General features: G+C 38.2%; 1 long non-coding RNA gene across 1 annotated transcript; it reads left to right on the top strand.

Annotated features, from left to right (window-relative positions):
* The first annotated feature begins 405 nt into the window (after positions 1–405).
* Positions 406–11,327, top strand: LOC122662502. Its single transcript, XR_006333042.1, has 2 exons — positions 406–435; positions 11,249–11,327. It is a non-coding gene; the product is annotated as an uncharacterized LOC122662502 (long non-coding RNA).
* The last annotated feature ends 3,503 nt before the right edge of the window (positions 11,328–14,830 follow it).

Raw genomic sequence — 14,830 nt, 5'->3', positions numbered from 1 at the left:
ATATCCTTTTCTATTCCATTTCCTTGATTGCAAACCCATGTAGCAAGAACATTCCTCCAACTCGAGTTGCAGCAAAATTTCGTCCGTAGTTATTCTACCTCTTTACTCCGTTATTAGATGACTTAGAATTTTCTTATTAAAAAATTAAATAATTTGGAAATTTTATTATTATAATTAATTACAAGTGTTGTCAGCCGTTCACTTTGGGTTTTGTCAGGTAGCTGACCCAATCTGTTTTTTTGTTTTGTGTTTTTGGAGCTGGACTTGATTATGACGTGGATGAATGTAAGCAAGTCAATAATCCTTGCTCAAAGAATGCCAGATGCGAAAATACTGTTGGGAGTTATAGATGCTATTGTCGGAAAGGCTATCGTGGCGATGGTTTGAAAAATGGATCTGGATGTACAAAAACCCGTTTGAATCGCATTGCTCCAGGTTCTCTCCTCTCTCTCTCTCTCTCTTTGGATACATACATCGAGACAATTGGACTCCTGTATTTCCTGTTATGATTAGCATTTCTAATCACTCATACATAATCTCATATAAATCTAGAATGAAATAAAATAAATAGAAGAATAAAGGACATACCTTTTGGTTGATAACTGTAAGCGATCCCTAATATTTTCACATTCTCAATAGCCTTCCACAGCCTTTTTTCTTGAATCTCCCGTTAATAGGAATTCTAAATTAATCAAATGACGGTACATGTGGGGACCTTGGGTTGAATATATAATATTCACTCGACCTAATTACACTCCCACAATGTGTTAGGTTAAAAATACCCCGACTTAGCATAGAGTGGGTAAACTATCTTATGGGCCTAATAAAGTTAACATGCATTAATGAAACCCAAAACCCAACACTTCCGCCTGCCCGTACTACCGTGTGCACCCCACACACAAACAAGGCGCACATGGCATAGAAATTGGGCTAAGCCCAAACAAGACATAGCGATTGGGCTAAGCCATCAAGCCCTTTTTGACTAGTTCAAGCCTTCGAAGCCCACTTAAGAGCAATAGATACCAATTGTCTTGACGACTCCCTACAAAAACTATGATTCATATAGGCGACCACAAACTGGGAGTTAAACAAGAAAATAGAATCCCGTGTTGTGGTATCCGTATTTGGCTCATAACTGTCATCACCAATTAGGATACAAGAAGCCCCATCAGATAACCTTTTGGTAATGCTCAAGAGTTAGAATAGACTCATAATTTTGACGTTTAAAATCATAAGCAAAAGACAAACCCATTTGAAATGAAATTATACATCGAAATCTGATATATATATATATATATATACATATATTTTTTTTGCAGTTATTGGTGTTGCAGGCTCTATAGTTCTTCTACCTGTCTTGATTTGGTTTGGGTATTTGACAGTTCAAGAAATACTACGTAGAAAACTTTTCAAAGAAAATGGAGGTATGCTATTGAAGAAACAAATAGCTAAGCATGCAGAGGTCAGAAAGAGTTTCAAGTTTTTTTCCATAAAAGAGCTAAAGAAGGTAACCAATAATTTCAGTGAACCATTCACAGAAGGAGAGTTTGGTAAAATTTTTAAGGGAGTGTTACATGGTGGAAAAAAAAGTTGTTGCCATTAATAGACCAAACAAGATGGACAAAAGCCAGATGATACAGTTTATAGGTGAGGTTGATATTCTCTCACAGAGCATTCATGACAACTTGGTAAAGCTCATGGGTTGTTGCCTAGATTTTTCTGAACCAATGTTAGTTTATGAATTTTTCCCCAAGACACTCTTCGACCATATCCTTGGGTTGAAACAGGCAGAACCTCTTTCATGGAAAGATCGTTTAAGAATTGCCACAGAAATAGCCAAAGCACTAGACTATTTGCACTCTTCTCATCCCGTGCCTGTCTTTCATAGGAATATCAAGTCTTCCACTATACTTCTAGATAATGAAAAGAAGGCTAAAGTATCTAATTTTGGAGCCTTAGGATTTGTTCCTGAGAAAAAGATTCAAGGAAATCATTCGTACTTAGACCCAGAATGCGATCGTGCAAATTGTCATTTAACTGATAAAAGTGATGTATATAGTTTTGGAGTTGTTCTAGCAGAGCTTTTGACTGGGAAAAAACCAACTTTGTCAGAAGAATCTGATAAAAAGAAACCCTGGCAGTGTTTTTGTATCTTCAGTGAGAGATGAGAATCTTTTTCTTGATGTTCGAATAGAAAATGATGCGAAGGAAGAGCATTTCTTGGAAGTTGTTAAACTCGCAAAAAGTTGCCTACAGGGTAAAGGGGAAGCTAGGCCGACAATGAAGGAAGTTGTGAAGCAGCTTGATTCTTTGAAAAGATCATTTGAGCTATCATCATTGCAACATAATCTGGAGGACACTGACACTGAACTTCGTCGTTCCGGTGAACCATCAAGCAGTTCTATTATTGTTGTAGAGCCTGAAATACCTTTTGAGGATCCAGATAGTCTATGGACCATCCTGCCTATGCTGTGCAGATCTTGGGCCGCATGCAAAGGCCGCCTTACCCCCACTTGGGCAAGGGTAAGGCAGTCTTTGCATGCAGCCATGTGTCTGCGCAGCATAGGCAGGACGGGCAGCCGCGCCACTGAGGATTCAAATCCACCTGTTGCTATTGGATTGTCTGACTGCTGATGATCTTTGCAAAAATTATGAGGTAATCATTTAGTGACTTTAGATCATATTAGGCTTATGTAGGTGCACAACATAAAACTTTTATGAGAAATCTATTTACATTTAAATGTTATCATATACACCCATGCATGGAATGAATATATCTTTTAACGTTTAATTTTTAAGTGTTTCCACTTACTCTTACCAAACAAGAAAATGTTTTTGCACTCATATTCATCTTCTTTTTTTTTTTGGAGAAACATTCTTTACAGTACCTTGTTTTATATATTATTTGCTAATAAACCGTGACAAATTAATGTTGTGTTTGGTATGCATTCTAGGTTGATTTTGCATTCTCGGGCGATAAAAACAACTATTTTTATCAACCGAAAAATGCGAAATTGACTTAGAATGCATACCAAACTCGCCTAATACTCAAAAAATGCAAATACATGAGAATTCACCTGTCGCTTATTTTACACCTTTAGTAAAATAACACTTCGATAGGAGTTAAGTAAGATCATATCACTCCTTTGATCTGATCTCGAGTTAAGGCTGGATCAAATGAGTGACTATTCAAAAAGTAGTGGGGGAAAGGGTGGTAACTCCCATCTATTGGGAATGGTTTCTTTTTAGACAATCAAACTTTATTTTCTATTATATTTTGGGTCATTTGTTTAGGAGGCCCAAAAATAAACAGGGATTAATTGTTTCCGACCAAATCTGAGTTGTATTATGAGGAGAGCTATGGCTAGCTATGATCCTTCCGGCTCTTAAAATGAGTTTTCTCATTCGGAATGTCTACTACTTTATGACGTGTTGTGGGATCGGTTGGGATATTACTTGTTTTTTAATAAGGAAAAAGAACTCGTCCGAGAGTGTGTTCTAAGGCCACTCCCATGAATCTATCTCTCTCTCTCTTCCTCATATGAAAAGGCACTTTTGCCCCCTTGTTTTGAGGAGGAGATAAATAGACACATGGAAATACTTGGCGTAGGCCACACTCCTACAGAGAACTACTTCCTATTTTTAATGTTAACTTTAAGAAGATTGGGAGGAGGGAGGGGGGAGGTTTCAGCTTTTAAGATTTTATCCTAGATTCTTCTTTGTGCACGTGAGAGGGAATTGAAGAAGGTTGCTTCTCGGCACAAGAAGCTGAATTAATTGCAGTGAGGGAAGTGTTGAGGCATGCTAGTGAGTTAAGCATACTTGGATGCTGAAGGAGTTATGGTGCCTTTTGTTTTTCTTCTAAATTTCTTAGTGTGTGGATTTGGAGTTTATGAATATTGGCTTGGATTTTCTATAATAGTTGTTGTACGACTTTTGAATTAGTCTTTATTTTATGGTGTGATTGGATTGTAGTCTTTGTGAGAATTAATCACAATTTGGAAGCATTGGATTGTAGTCTTTGTGTCTTTTCCTCGGTTATATGACTTATGTGATCAATGGATGTAGTTAACCATACCCATCGAGATTCAATTAATGCCAACCCACACTTTGCTTTAAAGCAAGCATTCCAAACATAACTCAACGTTACCACCTTGGCCTTCCGTTTACAACCACAGAAGAAAATCGTTTAAAGAGCTGGGATCTGGCTAGCATTCCAAGAAGATATGGTGAAAAGGAATTTGAATCTTTGGACTAGGGAGCGTATCAAGAAGTTAGTAGAATGACTTGTTTATCCGTTTCGACGGAAAATTTTACCTGGAAAACATAACTCAATATAGTAAGCGTATATTAAGTTACCACAATCGTATGGACTCAATATACATCAATAATCCTGGCCATAGTAAAACACAGGTTTTTTTTTTTTTTTTTTGTAATGGGGATATTTACTGAAACGGGGAGTGTGTACAACTAGTAACTTCATGAGCACATAAATCATGAGGATCCACATTCTCTACTTCCATGTGTTGTACTTCCATCCTACTTCCACGATGTTTCGGCACACCACCTGTCTTTATGACCATCCAACGGCTGTACTTGAATTAATTTAAACTTTTTTGAAAATCTGATGAGACCTATTTGGACCACCATAAACCACACAAAAAACCCAACCCAACTGGTTCATCTCACTCAAACTAAACCCACTTTTAACCCAACCATTTTCACTCAAACTAAACCCCCACTCATCCCCATTTCTATTTGAACGAAATGCCCTAAAACTCTGAGTTGCAGAAGAACTCTATCGCCCCACTCAGGTGCAAGATGAGGAAAAGTAGTTGTAAACCATAGTTGTAGAAATAGTTTAGTTCACACAGATTGCAGAGAGTCATCAACCATAGAGGCTTGAATTTACTCTCTTATTCTTCTCCTCTCCAGTTCTCTCATATCTTATGTTCTAGTTTTGTTGCTGCTACTCATAATAAAACATCATCTCCCTTTACCCTCTGTTTCTGTTATCTGGAATTTCATGTTTTTTAATCTGTAAATTCTGATCTCTCTGCTGCAATCTCTTATCACATCTTCTATTCTACGTAAACTGAACAGATTTGATCCCAACAACCAAAAGGATCAAATGTGGACCCTTCTCAACACCCTCATCAACCTTGTTTATTGCAACCATAAATCCAATTTCTTGATAGCATGAACCAGTAAAATCACACTTTGTCATCCCATTTCCACCTCCAGCTGGCCTCCCTCAAGAAACTTTGCACATGCTTGGTTTTTCCTCACTTTGTCCTCAACCCAAGACCTTCACATAAATTGCATTTGTAGGTGTGAGAGGAACTATATCACAACCATTGTCCATTTCAGCGGGAACAAATAAATAAACCATAACCATCCTAACATTGGAAATTGGCCCGTCCTTTACTCAGCCCAGAACAAGTTTTAGACTACAGCATTGAAGATAATCATATTTATTAATGGTTTAATACTTACCATAATATAATTTCAAGGCTAAGAACAGGGGTGGGGTTGGGTTGCAGAAGAAGATGAGGGCAAGGACACAAGGGCATGTTCGTGTTTGCAGAAGAAGAAGATGGGGATTTTTGGGCGTTCAGTTTAACCTATCCATAAAAAAAAAAAAAGAAGAAGAAGACAAATGGAAGATGGCGGAGCGGATAGAGAAAGGGGCAAACCAGAGTTTTGCCACAAGGGCATGTTCGTGTTTGCAGAATAAGATGGGGGGTTTTTGGGTGTTCAGTTTCACTTATCAAAAAAAAAAAAAAAAAAGAGATTATTCATCCACAGAAAGGGTGTAAAATGAAAAAATACAATTGGAGCGATAGAGTTCTTCTGCAACACAGAGTTATAGGGCATTTCGTTCGAGAAGGGTTTTGAAGGGAGAAGGGTGGATTGCGAAGTAGGGTTTCACTTTTTCTCCACGATGGTTGGCGCGGCTCAGATGTACTCTGCAATGTCACCCATTTCCGATGTGGTTCAGGCAGATTTGGAGGAGAAGAGAGCAGGGAAGAAGAAGGTCGAGATTTTGGGAAATTTGGGATTTCAAATCGTTTTGAAACCTTATCACTTGCGTGTAATAGGTTGGGTTTGGTTTTGGGTCGTCTGGGTCGGTCGGGATTGTTTTTGGGGTTAATGAGGTTCAAAACCCATTTGAAATTTTGGACTAACAACCGTTGGATGGTTGTCAGTACAGGTGTCGCTCTCAGAAATCTTGGAAGTAGGATGGAAGTACAAGTGAGGAAGTAGAGGATATGAATCCTAAATCATGAAGCCACCAAGTGAATAAAGGCCAATCTATCTCTCTCTCTCTCTCTCACACACACACACACACACACACACACACACACACAAACAAGTGTCAGGGCTTTTGATGTCAAAAGCATCTGCTACACAATTGACAACCCGTGGAGTACAAAAGAAAGAAATAGAAGTGAAAGACGTAGATAGCGTTCTAACATCAAATAACACCACAGCAGAGTGTGATGGGGGTAGAGAAACTCAAGTTACAACCTCAATAATTGATACCCTATAAGTGCATGTCAATCAGCTGGACTCAAGCCAAAAATATGAGATTCCCGCGACAAACATGGATATGGGCAGCTCCTTAATAAGCAATAATACATCGTATGATAGTTATCTCTCAAGCTTTATTGAAACCAGGATAGAACCCTCCATTATCGGAGTTCAGATCCTCTACTTTCGCCTGCCCGTATTTCTGTGTGCATTCTATACACAACGGGGCATATAAAGACCACCTTACCCCTGCCCGAATGCCTTACCCGAATAGGGATAAGGCGATCTTTATGCATCTCGTTGTATGTAGGACACACACAAAAGTAAGGGCAGACGGAAATAGAGGATGTCGATTCCCATTAGCGTAAAAGATAAAAAAACAGCCTTTCATTCATTTTCTTGGTTCTGTCGTCGTGACATAGACCGGAGTGACATTAACACACATTATGTGAGTTGAGCAAATAAGTAATTAACGTTATTTTTTCGATGTAGCGATCAAATGAGGTTTTCCTATTGGCTTACATATACATAAAACTGCCTGGAAAGAATAAAGATTGGCAAAAGGTTTTTTCTTTCAACGATGGAAAACGATTACTAGAAAACGTTTCCCCTCAGGGTAAGAATTTTATCTTATGTTGAGATGAAAAGCCCCAGGCCATATCTTATGTTTAAACCAGGGCTGGGCGAGCTAATTAAGGTTAAATCCAGCCCATAGTGAAACTCAGGTTACAACCTCAATAATTGATTTGGAAAAACAAAAATCTTCTCTAATTTTCCTAAAAGGGTAGTGCGATACAGTTTGGGGTGGAGTGGCTGTCACCTGACATACGCAACATCCAACTGCAACGAGCTCGAGAAGAAAAAGAAAAAGGGTCAATGAATTTGGACTGTTAGATGTCGTGTCTGTCATGTATCAACCTCTCTACCCCAAACTGCATCATTGGAGAATCACCCATTCATTCATTATCGTATAAAAAAGATAATAAGTTTTCCTTTTCAAAATTTTTTTTTTGGTTGCTGTCCCTATGACATACGTATGTGTATATGAGGTGACCTGGGTGAGTGCCAGTACCCCTTGGGTGAGTGACATGTGGAGGAAACAAATCCAACGGCCATAATTAAAAAGTTGCTTTTAACTCTTAATTAACCATGGTTACACCAACCCCTAGGCGAACCTGGGTCAAGCCATTAACCAATTCTATCCCTAACCACGGTTACACCAACCTCATTCTCACACGCTAGCGACCTCTCTTCCCAGGAGCTTCACAGGAGTCCCCGATCTCGGCGAAACCAAGCAACTCTCTAGGAATTCTTCGAGACCCATTATCCGGCTGGGCCACCATGACCCATTTCAAAGCCTTACCCAGACCAGTCCTCTAATAGACGCATCTAATACTTTTGTTTTTTCGCTCGCAGTTACTCTCCATTTTTTCTCCAAAAAAAAAACAGAAGCAATTTTAACTAACAATCTCAGCCTCCATTTTGATATTCCATTAAAACAAATTCTCCAGAATCAGATATCTCTCCCACATAAACCACCGCCTATACCCTTTTCTTTGGGTGAAAATAAGACTTTTTAACTTTGGATATACGACTAAACAACGGCATATGAAAAAAATCGGATCCAGATCCTCTATGACCCATGTATAGTAACGATCTAACCGGCCCAAGCAGCTAGGCGTGACACCTGTAAAAATAGACATCCAACGGTTCTTTTTATAAAGTTTGAATATCGCTGTTGGGAAATCGTTTCAGTCACTAGTCCTCTGATGGACCAAGACCGGTCTGGGTCGAACAGCCCAGCCCGGACCGGTCTACAACTAAAACACAATATTTGACTTCATCCATTTTCCGCCAAAACCACAAATCATCGTCTTCCTCCTCTGTGACACGAAAAACCTAGATTCAGATCCTCTTCCTAATCCTTCGATCGTGACGAAATCTGTTCTCTGAACAAACCGAGGAGAAATCTGCATCTCTCCTCTCTTCTTTCTCCAGTGTTCTTTTCCCCTTCTTCGCAGCGAATCTCGAAGTTCGGTGACGAAATCTGCATCGATGCAGATTTCCAAATTAAGAGGAGGAAAATCAATGAGGTATACCAGAGTGACATCATCATGAGTACATATTATGTGAAATTGAGCAAATTAATCACCAATATTAGCTTTCTGAGGTGCGCGGTGACCAAATGTGGTTTTCCAATTGCCTATATATACCTACATAAAACTGCCACATGAAAGTGTCCTAATAAGACTAGCTAGATATAATCTCCTTAATTTGCAATTCCAACCTATGTCCATCCTCTTATGTTCTTGATAAACTCCGATTTGAGCCTATTATTTAATTGATACACCACCACCACCACCACAAACACATATCCAAGAGGTGGCCGGGTGGAGATGGAAAACATTAGCGTGGCCTCCTCCATGGTTCTGAATCTTCTGATTATACTTTTTAGTCTTTTGTCATCAGCTGCAATTGCCGTGGAGGTTCCACTACGACTAGCCAAAGTGGGTTGTCAGGAGAAATGCGGAGATGTGATTATACCATACCCATTTGGCGTCGGAGAAGGATGCTTCAGGGATCCTTATTATAATATTACATGCACGCAATGGAAGAAAGGAACCATCACCACCACCACCAGCAAAGCCTATTTTTGAGGAAAAGCTAAACGTGAGAGTTTTCAGATATCATTATCTCCGCCACAAATCACAGTGAAAAGGATAGATATTTTGCTCAACAATGCGGCAGTGATGCAGGAGATGTAACATATCATCGACCCTACCGGTTGGATGCAACCCCGTTCACGTTCCAGGCAGACGCAACATGTTCATGACCATCGGATGCAGCACAACAGGTTACATAACCGGCGAAAATTATAATTGTTCGTGTGTGTCTGAGTGTAATAGCGTGGGTGATGTGGTAAAAGGGTTTTGCTCTGGAATGGGTTGCTGTCAGAGCAAAATTCCTGAGGGTCTCAAAAGTTTCAGCATAAGCCTTGAGAATAGTGAACATAGGATTTTCAGTCCTTGCAGCTTTGGTGTCGTGGCTGATCCAAAGAGTTTCAGCTTTGACTTTTCATATGTTAAGGCTACAAGCAACAAGACTTTCGACAAATCGAGGAAGATTCGAACGGTGTTGGACTGGGCAAATGGGAATCAAACATGTGAAGAAGCACTTCTTCAGAATCCTAATGTTTGCGGCCAAAATAGTCATTGCTCTAATTCAACCAATGGCCCCGGTTATCTGTGTTTCTGCAATGATGGTTTTAACGGCAACCCTTATCTGCCTAAAGGATGGCAGTTAGGTAATTAGTTTATTATTATTATTATTATTATTATTTTCTTACTACTGATTTACTGTATGAGGTATCGGAGATAGTTTTGACTGACATTCAGGATGCGGAATGATGCATATACACACTACACACCACACGCCACACACCACATCAGCATTCCCAGTTTGCGGGAATGATCTTGTTACCCGGTTTGCAGGTGGGTTTGCAGGCAAAGAAATGCAATAATTTACTTTTCCAACTTTCTTTGTTTGGGTGTAAAATTTTACTTCGAAAATTTTACTTGAAATTTTTCATTTCTAAAAATTTGACAAGTAAAATTTTACATGTTGAAAAGCGTTCCATTTTTTTTTTTTAATAAAACAAAATATTGGAAAATTTTTCAACATATAAAATTTCACATTTATAAAGTAAAATATTCTAGGTAAAATTTTATGCCGAAACAAACAAAGTCTACCTAAATATAAATACCCTAATAAGTTATAGTATTTTTATCCAAAATACCCTTTTTTATTCCCTTTTTGCAAACTCACGTAGCAGGAGAATTCTTGCAACCTAGGTAGCAGCCAAATTTCGTCCGTTATCCTACCTCTTTACTCGGTTATTAGATAAATTAGAATTTTCTTATTAAAAAAATAAAAAGATAATTTGGAAATTTTAATTATTGTAATTAATTACACGTGTTGTCAGCCGTTCACTTTGGGTTTTGTCCAGGTAGCTGACCCAATCTGGTTTTTTTTTCTTTTGGAAGTTGGACTTGGTTATGACGTGGATGAATGTAAGCAAGTCAATAATCCTTGCTCAAAGAATGCCAGATGCGAAAATACTGTTGGGAGTTATAGATGCTATTGTCGGAAAGGCTATCATGGCGATGGTTTGAAAAATGGATCTGGATGTACAAAAACCCGTTTGAATCGCATTGCTCCAGGCTCTCTCTCTCTCTCTCTCTCTCTCTCTTTGGACACATACATCAGACTTCAATCCTCAGCCCAAACAAGACATAGCAATTGGGCTAAGCCATCAAGCCCTTTTGCCCTTTTTGCTAAAATAGAAAATAAAAAGTTTTGGACATCCCCCCTTATAGTAGTTACAATTTGATCAGTTCAAGCCTTGGAAGCCCACTTATGGGCAATAGATACCACTTGTCTTGAGGACTCCCTACAAAAACTATGAATCATATAGGCGACCACAAACTGGGAGTTGAACAAGAAAATAGAATCCCGTATTGTGGTATCCGTACTTGGCTCATAACTGTCATCACAAATTAGGATACAAGAAACCCCATCAGATAGCCTTTTGGTAATGCTCAAGAATTAGAATAGACTCATAATTTTGACGTTTAAAATCATAAGCAAAAGACAAACCCATTTGAAACGAAATTGTACATCAAAATCTGATATATATATATATATATTTTTGCAGTTATTGGTGCTGCAGGCTCTATAGTTCTTCTACCTGTCTTAATTTGGTTTGGATTTTTGACAGTTCAAGAAATACTACGTAGAAAACTTTTCAAAGAAAATGGAGGTATTCTATTGAAGAAACAAATAGCTAAGCATCCAGAGGTCAAAAAGAGTTTCAAGTTTTTTTGCCATACAAGAGCTAAAGAAGGTAACCAATAATTTCAGTGAACCATTCACAGAAGGAGAGTTTGGTAAAATTTTTAAGGGAGTGTTACATGGTGGAAAAAAAGTTGTTGCCATTAATAGACCAAACAAGATGGACAAAAGCCAGATGATACAGTTTATAAGTGAGGTTGATAGTCTCTCACAGAGCATTCATGACAACTTGGTAAAGCTCATGGGTTGTTGCCTAGATTTTTCTGAACCAATGTTAGTTTATGAGTTTTTCCCCAAGACACTCTTCGACAATATCCCTGGGTTGAAATAGGCAGAACCTCTTTCATGGAAAGATCGTTTAAGAATTGCCACAGAAATAGCCAAAGCACTAGACTATTTGCACTCTTCTCATCCCGTGCCTATCTTTCATAGGAATATCAAGTCTTCCACTATACTTGTAGATAATGAAAAGAAGGCTCAAGTATCTGATTTTGGAGCTTTAGGATTTGTTCCCGAGAAAAAGATTCAAAGAAAATCATCCTTACTTAGACCCAGAATATTGTGATCGTGCGGATTGTTATTTAACTGATAAAATTGATGTGTATAGCTTTGGAGTTGTTCTAGCAGAGCTTTTGACTGGGAAAACACCAATTTTATCAGAAGAATTTGATAAAAAGGAAACCCTAGCAATGTTTTTTGAATCTTCAATGAAAGATGGGAATCATTTTCTTGATGTTTGAATAGAAAATGATGCGAAGAAAGAGCATTTCTTGGAAGTTGTTAAACTTGCAAAAAGTTGCCCACAGGGTAAAGGGGAAGCTAGGCCGACAATGAAGGAAGTTGTGAAGCAGCTTGATTCTTTGAAAAGATCATTGCCACATAATCTGGAGGACACTGACACTGAACTTCGTCGTCCCGGTGAACCAACAAGAAGTTCTATTATTGATGCAGAGCTTGAAATACCTTTTGAGGATCCAGATCCTCTATGGCCCATTTTGCCTATGTTGCACAGACTGGGCGCGCGCAAGAGACCGCCTTACCCCCACTTGGGCAAGGGTAAGGCAGTCTTTGCGCTTAGCTCGTGTCTATGCAACATAAGCAAGATAGGCAGCCACGCATCACGAGGATCCAAATCCACCGTTGATCTTGGATTGTCGACTCTCGATGATCTTTGCGGAATGAGGTAATCATTTAGTGACTTTAGATCATATTAGGCTTATGTAGGTGCACAACATAAAACTTTTATGAGAAATCTATTTACATTTAAATCTTATCATATACACTCATGCATGGAATGAATATATCTTTTAACGTTTAATTTTTAGGGTTTTTGTCAAATGCCCCCTAAAATGTCCATTTGTTTAAATGCCCTCCTACAACTTTTCTAATTGCAAACTCCCTTTACTTTCAAAACTTTGTAGCACTTTGGTCCCGACATCAATTTGGATCGTTAGATGTTAGTTTTAGGGTATCTAATGACCAAAATGCCCTTCCGATGAAAACCCACTAGAATTTAAAAATAAAATGACCAAAATACCCTCATCTTCTCCAAATGGTTTAGGGTTTGAAATTGAAAATCAAACCCTAAACCATTTGGGGAAGATAAACCCTAAAATCAAACTTCCAAAACTGAAAATCAAACCTCCAAAATTGAAGTCGTAGTGAAGAAATTTGTGGGTTAGGGCGTATTGATCGACATGGTCCTTTCGAGTTCCACTCTTCTCGGTTCCACGATGCGAAGGAGCTTTAATTTTTTAAACTCGTTGAATTCAAAATAGAGAAAGGCAATGTATGGATTATACTCCATTTTCCCAACCTGTATTTTTGGAATTCTCGAAAATGGTCTAGTATTTTCGGATCTCTTTCTCTCGATCTCTCTATTCTATCTTGAATTTGATTCTCTACTTTTTAGTGTCATTTATCATTAAATGGGTCCGGGGTGGAATCAAGGAGATGGACTTCACGAGTTAATTTCCGCGAAAACCAGTATTAGAACCGATAAATTATGAAACATGGAAGAGGAATAATATCAAACATAACTTCATTATACTTGCATACCATAGTGATTACAAAGAAGGGGCCTCATATATATAGGCACATGAAACTACTTACCTAATATAAGAGATACTACTAACCTATAATAGTAAGTGTATATATGGGTGAAGGAATCCACATGTTGGAAACTCAATCACCTATTATACACATTCCAAATATAAATGATTACAATATGATATTTAACATTTATGGAAGATTGAGAGAGATACATTGAAGATTGCATAAGATTATGAATTTCATTCCTAATATAACTAAACTACTTACTTAAAGTGTTGTTGAGATAAGGATGGAAGATCCTTCTCTTATTCTAATACTAATATTCCTAATATATCTCTAATAACCAGAAATCGAGTACTGAAATTTGCATGGGTTAGGTGAATATCTATATGCCAATTCCTTGCAATGAAAGGAATTTGCTAAGACTCTTGATTGATTTCTTCTTCTTTTCCTTTGGGTAACGCCAGGGTCCTTGGAAAACCTTTTGTTTCTTATTCAAAACAGAGGTGCACATGGACACACCATGAAAAAACCATGTGCCTTGCAGAACCAAAGCAATTCCACGAGCCTGGGAAAACGGACTTCAGAAAAGCCAATTGGAGATGTCTGGAAAGACAGCAAATTTCATTGCGAAGAAGCACCAGATTGAAATAGCGATTCTCGATTCCAGATGGGGGCACCAAATTGAAATAACGATTCTCGATTCCAGATGGGATCTTTCCTTTACTGGAAAAAGTGGAGAAACAACGAGATAGAGGGAGAAGTTGCAGGGGAGAAATTTCTTCACTGCAACTTCAATTTTGGAGGGTTGACTTTCAGTTTTGGAGGTTTGATTTTAGGGTTCATCTTCCCTAAATGGTTTAGGGTTTGATTTTTAGTTTCAAACCCCAAATCATTTGGAGAAGATGAGGGTATTTTGGTCATTTTATTTTTAAATTATGGGGGGTTTTATCAGAAGGGCATTTTGGTCATTAAATACCCTGAAACTAACATCTAACGTTCCAAATTAACAGCAGGGACTAAAGTGCTACAAAGTTTTGAAAGTAAGAGGGAGTTTGCAGTTAGAAAAGTTGTAGAGGGGCATTTGGATAAATGGGCATTTGATAAAAACCCTAATTTTTAAGTGTTTCCACTTACCCTTACCAAACAACAAAAGGTTTTTGCACTCATATTCACCTTCCTTTGTTTTTTAAATTTTTTTGGGAAAAGCATTCTTTACAATACCTTGTTTTATATATTATTTGCTAATAAACTGTGAAAAATTAATGTTGTGTTTGGTATGCATTCTAAGTTGATTTCGCATTCCCGGATGATAAAAACATACCAGTGGAAACTGAAGGATCTTACTACTAGTGCTCAGTGTGTGTAACTATGTTCAGAGATATAATACAGA

Source organism: Telopea speciosissima, chromosome 5, assembly GCF_018873765.1.
Source record: "Telopea speciosissima isolate NSW1024214 ecotype Mountain lineage chromosome 5, Tspe_v1, whole genome shotgun sequence".
Classification (NCBI taxonomy): Eukaryota; Viridiplantae; Streptophyta; class Magnoliopsida; order Proteales; family Proteaceae; genus Telopea; species Telopea speciosissima.
Note: the sequence above shows the minus strand (reverse complement) of the source record. Positions and strands in the feature narration are given on the sequence as shown.